Genomic DNA, 8,937 nt, shown 5'->3' on the forward strand with positions numbered 1-8,937 from the left:
CCAGGGTGTGCCCTCACTGTCCTGAGGTGAGCTCTGGTCTGTCGTACTGTACTGCAGTAACTCACACTGCACACTCTTACACACACACACACACACACACGACCTCACGCTACACACACAGCTTCCCACTGCACACACTTACACACATACACAACCTCACACTACACACACAGCTTCCCACTGCACACACTTACACACATACACAACCTCACACTACACACACAGCTTCCCACTGCACACACTTACACATACACGCAACCTCACACTACACACACAGCTTCCCACTGCACACACTTACACATACATGCAACCTCTCACTACACACACAACTTCCCACTGCACACACTAACACATACACGCAACCTCTCACTACACACACAACTTCCCACTGCACACACTTACATAGACACACACTCACACTGCACACACACTCTTACACACACACACACACAACCTCACGCTACACACACAGCTTCCCACTGCACACACTTACACAGACACACTCACACTGCACACACATGCTGCATACACATGCTGCACACACAGTGTACACACACAGCCTCACATTAACACACAGCCTCACACTGCACATACACACACAGACACACACTCACACTGCACACACATGCTGCACACACACTGCACACACCCACTGCGTGCTGTTGTGCTAGGCGGTCTGCTGGTTCTGACGCTGTATCCACGCTGGGCCTGTTCCCATGGCCATGTGTGTGTCTGCAGGGACAGAGGGGTTAATTCAAGGAATTCATTTTTCATTACCCTCAGCGGGGTCATTCAAACGCTCAATTCTCTGTTTCCATAGAAACCCGTGGAATATTTATTTTTTTGTTGTTTTTTTAAATGAAGAGATATATATATATAGTGTCTTTTGCTCTCCGTCCAAACCCAGGAATGTGGAATGAAACTCCTGCCCCTGGGCACCGAGCCACAGGCAGGCCGTCACTGCTGGGCTGGAGGCTCTCAGAGCTGGCTTTCACATTAACCACACTCTTGCTGGCAGAGTGTGTGTGTGTGTGTGTGTGTGAGTACGTGAGTAACTCTTCCCCCAAATGAAGTTTCTGAACAGACAGACCAGCTCCGCAGTGAGGTGAGGTGTGGCGGGGGGAAGGATATTTGTGCTGCACAGGGCTCTGAGGCCTGTTGTGCCGTGAGAGGAGGAGCCCTTGTTGTCGGCATGTGGTGATGGGGGGGCAGACTGCTGGGTCCCGCTGAGCAGAGCAGAGTGTGGGAAACGACGAGCGGAGAACAGCACTCCCTCTGGATTCCTGCGGAGAGCGGGGCTGTGCTGCCCGCAGCCCTCAGGCCTCGTGAGCCACCAGCTCTGCCAGCTGGCCCCTGATTACAGAGTGTCCAGGGCTATTTAAAACACAGCGCAGTGCGCGCACACGCACACACGCACACACACACACACACACACACACACACACACACACAGCTGCACAACTCCACACACACACAGCTGCACAGCCCACACACACACACACACACACACACACAGCTGCACAACTCCACACACACACAGCTGCACAGCCCCACACACACAGCCGCACAGCCCCACACACACAGCTGCACAACCCCACACACACAGCTGCACAACCCCACACACACACAGCCGCACAGCCCCACACACACAGCCGCACAGCCCCACACACACAGCCGCACAACCCCACATGCAAAGCTGCACAGCCCTACACACAGCTCCACACACACAGCTGCACAACTCCACACACACACAGCTGCACAGCCCCACACACACACACACACAGCTGCACAACTCCACACACACACAGCTGCACAGCCCCACACACACAGCTGCACAGCCCCACACACACACAGCTGCACAACTCCACACACACACAGCCGCACAGCCCCACACACACAGCTGCACAACCCCACACACACAGCCGCACAGCCCCACACACACAGCCGCACAACCCCACACACACAGCTGCACAACCCCACACACACAGCCGCACAGCCCCACACACACACAGCTGCACAACTTCAAACAAGCAACTGCACAACCCCACACACACAGCCGCACAGCCCCACACACACAGCTGCACAACCCCACACACACAGCCGCACAGCTCCACACACACAGCTGCACAACCCCACACACACAGCTGCACAGCCCCACACACACAGCCGCACAGCCCCACACACACAGCTGCAGAACCCCACACACACAGCTGCACAGCCCCACACACACAGCCGCACAGCCCCACACACACAGCTGCACAACCCCACACACACAGCCGCACAGCCCCACACACACACAGCTGCACAACTTCAAACAAGCAACTGCACAACCCCACACACACAGCCGCACAGCCCCACACACACAGCAGCAAAACCCCACATGCAAAGCTGCACAGCCCTACACACAGCTCCACACACACAGCTACACAACCCCAAACACACAGCTGCATAACCCCACACACACACACACTCACAAACACTCACACACACAGCCACACACACAGTTGCACAGCCCCACACACAGCCTCACACACAGTCATGCCCACAGTTGCCTGCACAGCTACACACATGCGCACAGAGCTGCACAGCCCCATTGAAACACACAGAAAGCCTGCACAGCCTCACACGCACACACAGCTGTGCAGTCACACACGCAGTCATGCACACACAAGCCCACACAGACGCTCCAACGCCAATCACCTTGGAGGTCCGCTCGTTAATGGGATTAATTAGCACAGAGAGTAAGAGCAGGGAGCTGGCTGCTGGGGTTAATGACTGAGCCGTTGGTCAATGTGACTGCCAGTCACAGAGACTCCCACACTGCCAGGCTGAGCTGGGGAACTGGGTCTGACCCCAGTTAAACTGGGATGCTGGAGACAGGGGGCTGGCGACGGCGTTGCTAGGCTTCTGGATTGTACAGGCTGGTTTGGACGGGGCTGCTGGCTCAGCAGGAACACCAACACCCCCCCTCTTAGGGACCGGAGCCCTGGGATTGGAAAACGTGTGTGCTCTGGACTCGCCTGCAGGGAGGCAGGCACCACAGCGCCCCCTGTTGCTGGGCTGAGGGAAGTGTTCTGGAGGTCGCAGGGAGGAAGGAGAGGAGAGAGGGGGAGGGAGGGTGTGAGAGGCACAGAGGACACTCCGCAGCCGAACTTTCCCCTCGATCAGAGAGTTCAAAGTGTCAAAGCAGGCAGGAGGGTGGAGCAGGAGCACAGACTCCAGACAGCAGGCCCCCTGCAGCCTGTACTTCCACACACCGACCACAGGGCAGAGCTGCTGAGAGGAGCAGGAGCACAGGCTGTCACAGGCAGGTCAGACCGTCTCTCCTCACTGCTCCTGGGGCTGAGTTTCTGCGTGGGTCTGTGAAGATCACACAGATGTAAGTGCAAATGTGTGCATGTGTATGCAGGCTTGTGTATGCATTTGTTGTGTGCGTTTGGGTTTGTATGTATGTGTGTGTATATGTGTGCATGTGCATGTGTGTTTGTGTGTTTGAGTGTTTGAGTGTGTGTTTGTGTGTTTGAATGTGTATATTTATGTGTTTGTGTTCAGGACAGTGAGGCAAGAGGGCAGCACCCTGTACCCCACTTCACGTTCCTGGAGACACAGGAGCGAGAGAGAAACCGCTGGACACTGGAGGATGTCAGGCAGGGGCCCAGGACTGACCACTCCCCACCCTGGGGGTCTCACAGGGGGAGAGGTGGGCTTCTCGAGACGAGCAGCTGGAGAGCTGGACAGAGGAAGACAGGAGGAGAGAGCAGGAAGGAGCAGTCAGCGCGCGGAGTCCTGACCCTGGTATTTTTAGCCGGTGTCGTAAAAGGGAGCCTTTCCTCTCCGCTCGGGCTGCACGCGAACCCCCCCCACTCCCGGCCACAATGACCCATTGTCTCCGGGCCGCTGGCCGTTTCCTGCTCGCCGCCGCCGAGCAACGCCCTGCTCTCCGCTCCCCAAGAATGCCCGGAAGCCCGGGCACAGCCCCGTCCAAATAAACACCGCGCGCGCCGGGGTGGAACCAACGGGCTGCGGGGCAAATTCCCCCTCTCCGGGCAGGAAACTAATTAGCGTCGCACCCCCAGCACCCAGCGTGGACCTGCAAGGGTCGCGCTGACAGGAGGGGGTGTGTGCTCACGGCATTTCCTCTCATTGGGAAACTTTCTCAGGTACCCCAAAATCCTTCTTCTGTCCTCCTGCTCCCAGCCCTGCTCCTGCCTCTGCTTTTCCTTCCTCTGTCCTGGGGGTCAGAGATGCGCCCACCAGCCCATCGATCAGCCACAGCGGCTGCCCCTGGGGGGGCTCAGCCCTCCCCTGAGCCACAGCTGCAGCTCGTGATCCAAACCCAGCCTGCTTCCCCAGGCCCCGAGTAGAGCCCAGCTATCGGGCACTCTGTCTGCTCCCTGACTCAAGTTTTAAATCAATATTTGCTTTTGAGGAAAAAACAGCAGAGCGATAGTTAACTGTTTGAGGTCCGTGAGTCCTGCCCAGGAGTGCAGAACACGCACAGACGCACACATGACCCACACAGCTGGTCGCGCACACAAACACAGTCACATAACCGGACTCAGAAACCTGCCGACACACAATCACACACGGATACACATTCACATGCGGATAACACACATGCAGAAACACACAAACAGAAACACACAATCACACATGGATTCACACTCACACACAGACAACAAACACTCACATGCAATCACACATGGATACACACAGAAACACTGTCACACACAGAAGTACGCAAAAACACACACAAAGACAACACACACTCAGAAACATACACACACAAACACAGACACAGCCTTCCTGCAATGTGGGTCAGGAAACCAGAGTTGTAGAAATATGAGTGGGGAGTTTCTTCAGCCTGTAGCGCTGGATTGTAAGAGAGTAAGAACACACTCCGACACACACAGGCCATGTCCCAGGATTGCGGTGGGTGTGCGGGCCTGGAGAGACACACACACACTCTCCTCCTCTCCCGGCTGTGCTGGCAGAGGCAGGCCCGGCCAGGAGAGGGTTAAACTTTCCTAGTGCACTCCTTTCCTGGAAAGACATCCTTTCTCCTTCCCTCTGTCTGGGAAAATCTCATCCTGTTTCACTGACAGCCCCTATCCCTGCTGCCTGTGTCTCTCACACACACTCACACAAGTACACACAGAGTTACACACTCACACACACATAAACTCACACGCAGTTACATACTCACACCCATACAGCTCATACACAAGTACACACACACACAGTTACACACTCACACACACATAAACTCACACAGTTACACACTCACACACATACAGCTCATACACAAGTACACACACACACACACACAAGAACACACACACAGTTACACACTCACACACACATAAACTCACAGTTACACACTCACACACATACAGCTCATACACAAGTACACACACACAGTTACACACTCACACCCATACAGCTCATACACAAGTACACACACACACACACAAGAACACACACACAGTTACACACTCACACACACATAAACTCACACAGTTACACACTCACACACATACAGCTCATACACAAGTACTCACACTCACACACGACCACAGACACGGATACACACACGTACATATGCACAGATACACGCGTAAACACAAACAACACACAGATGCATAAAAGCGTGCACACTTGTGAGCACACAAATATATAATCACGCATACTCACATGCACACACCGCCCCCAAAGCCCGCACCCCCTCTCTCCCCCTGTCTCCACCTCTCTCCCCCTGTCTCCCTGTGCCCAGCTCTCACTCTGCCTGCACAGGAAGTAAGGCTCTGGGAAAAGCCTCTGTGCTGCTCTCTGTGAAATACAAGCCCCCTGCCTGCCCCCTTTTCCCAGACACAGTTCCTCTGTCCACAAACCCCACAGCTCCGGGACGTGAGAGGAGAGGGACAGCAGTGTCTCCAGTCCAGTCAGGAGTGTGTCAGTGTGTGAATTCAGGGGCAGTGTGAGAGGAGAGGGACAGCAGTGTCTCCAGTCCAGTCAGGAGTGTGTCAGTGTGTGAATTCAGGGGCAGTGTGAGAGGAGAGGGACAGCAGTGTCTCCAGTCCAGTCAGGAGTGTGTCAGTGTGTGAATTCAGGGGCAGTGTGAGAGGAGAGGGACAGCAGTGTCTCCAGTCCAGTCAGGAGTGTGTCAGTGTGTGAATTCAGGGGCAGTGTGAGAGGAGAGGGACAGCAGTGTCTCCAGTCCAGTCAGGTGTGTCTCAGTGTGCACCGGTGTGTTCTTTCAGGACTGATAAGTGGGGATAAGTGTTCCCAGACTGTAGAGACTCTGTTAAACTGAGTCATCAGGCAGTTTCTGCTGTCTGAACCCCCTCCCCCTGCCTCCCAGAGACTCCACAGGGAAATCCTGCAGCTCCTCTCAGCCCCTCACCCAGAAGTCGATCCAAATCGGGATCAGGGGCCGGGTGTCAACGCAGTTCATCTGTCACCCCTCCGTCACCCTTCGGTTCCCGGGCCTGTGTCCTGTCAGAACCGCGGGGCGCAGAGCTGAGCTTCCAGACACCGAACCCCCACTGGGCCTGAGACACGAGTCCGCATATGGACACGCTCTGACTTCACGAAACCTGGGAATTATTCCGAGATGGTCATCTCTGTGCGAAGACACACACGTGCGGTCCGGCGAACTGCCCCAGCGGGCTCTGGGGGCTGGGAGCACGCTGACTGTGCTGGAAATGAGGCAGAGACTCGCGTCGCTCTCGCTGAGACAGATCAGTCTAAACAGACCTAGGGGACTCAGCAGCTGGTGTCTGAGAGCTCCTCGCCTCAGTGAGACAGCGCCGTCGCCGAGCTCGGACAGCACAGGGTCTCGCTGAGACAGCGCCGTCGCCGAGCTCGGACAGCACAGGGTCTCGGTGAGACAGCGCCGTCGCCGAGCTCGGACAGCACAGGGTCTCGGTGAGACAGCGCCCTCGCCGAGCTCGGACAGCACAGGGTCTCGGTGAGACAGCGCCGTCGCCGAGCTCGGACAGCACAGGGTCTCGGTGAGACAGCGCCGTCGCCGAGCTCGGACAGCACAGGGTCTCGGTGAGACAGCGCCGTCGCCGAGCTCGGACAGCACAGGGTCTCGCTGAGACAGCGCCGTCGCCGAGCTCGGACAGCACAGGGTCTCGGTGAGACAGCGCCGTGGCCGAGCTCGGACAGCACAGGGTCTCGGTGAGACAGCGCCGTCGCCGAGCTCGGACAGCACAGGGTCTCGGTGAGACAGCGCCGTCGCCGAGCTCGGACAGCACAGGGTCTCGCTGAGACAGCGCCGTCGCCGAGCTCGGACAGCACAGGGTCTCGCTGAGACAGCGCCGTCGCCGAGCTCGGACAGCACAGGGTCTCGCTGAGACAGCGCCGTCGCCGAGCTCGGACAGCACAGGGTCTCGGTGAGACAGCGCCGTCGCCGAGCTCGGACAGCACAGGGTCTCGGTGAGACAGCGCCCAGCCAGACACAACAGCCCAACCAGACACAGCACAGATCAGCTCAGCACAGTACAGCTCAGATCAACCGAGCCTGTTAACAGCACCATCCCTGATAACAGGGCCTCTTGTACAGCACTGCTGAGGCCGAAAACAGTCCAGCTCTAGATCAGCTCAGATCAGCCCGGCACAGCTCAGCCCAGCTTGTTAACAGCACCGTCCTCGACCACTGAGGATGGCTGGGCAGCTTGTTCCCCACCCCCACCGCCCTGTGCGTACAGAGGAGCCTCCTGTTCTTAGTTTCACAGGCGGTTTGTCTTTCCCTGCAGGCTCTGAAGAAGCTCTGGCGATGCCTCTGAGGATTTTAAATATTTGTATCGGGTTCCCCTCCTGGCGAGCTCTTCAGTTTTAACACAACAGCCCTATTTTAGTCCTACACCTTCAGCTGTATATCCCAGCACTTTCCCACATGGTCTAGAAGCCCTGTCGTCTAGAGAGACGGTTTTCCAGCTCTCGGCTCTGACCTGCTGCACCTCTGTGCTACGGTGTGTTTTCACTGCCTGCACGCCCAGACTCTACAAACCCTCCGCTTGTCCACAATTAAACGATTTCGATTTTTAAGGACTCTATTTTCTTCTCACGAATACACACAGGGAATCACAAACCAGAAAGCTTTACATTAATATATATATATACAGGAACAAGTAAGAGGTTTATTCCCTGCTGAAGAGAGAAGAAAGAAAACACAACGTTTCGGCCGTGGAGCCTTCTTCAGGTGGGAGTATATACGTACCTAAACAGTGTATATTAAGGCACACCTGTGCTCACACCTGAAAGAGGCTCCACGGCCGAAACGTTGTGTTTTCTTTCTTCTCTCTTCAGCAGGGAATAAACCTCTTACTTGTTCCTGTATTACGGTTAGACGGCCTGGTGTCTGTCCGGTGGGGGACTGGGTCGGGCTGGACGCTGCCTGGGGTGCCGGGGTAGTGTGGGCTGGAGCAGAGGGAGCGCAGTCGCCGGTCAATGGATAACCAGGGTTATCGGAAACAAGAATGACGGACCAGCATTCCCGTCCTGTCTCGGCATCAGTGTGAGTGAGTTCCCGACCAGGCGAGGGGCGGCTGTGTCAAATTTAAAATAAAAAAAAAACCCCACACACGCACACACACTTTTGAACGCCGGCTCTGGCTTCCGGGGGGGGGGTGGGGTGTGTCACCCACTCCATCTTTCCTGCGTCAGTCGTCAAGCCGTTGAACAGCAAACAAGTTTTACAGTCGCGAAAGATTATTTTAAAAAAAAACCAACACGTCTCTGGACACGGCGCTCCGGAGCGTCACAGTGAGAAACCCCAGGCGAGAGTCCTGGAGATCGGGTACCGCCTCCGTGCACTTCTGATTGGCCCCGGGCTTCCCGTGCCCACCCGGGATTGGGCGGCGTGCCTGTCCGTCCGGCTGGGCTCCTCCCCCCCGCGGTCCTGCCCAGAGTTTAGTCTGGTACAATTAA

The sequence above is a fragment of the Atractosteus spatula genome, chromosome 13 (genome assembly GCF_055471065.1).
Source record: "Atractosteus spatula isolate fAtrSpa1 chromosome 13, fAtrSpa1.hap1, whole genome shotgun sequence".
Classification (NCBI taxonomy): Eukaryota; Metazoa; Chordata; class Actinopteri; order Semionotiformes; family Lepisosteidae; genus Atractosteus; species Atractosteus spatula.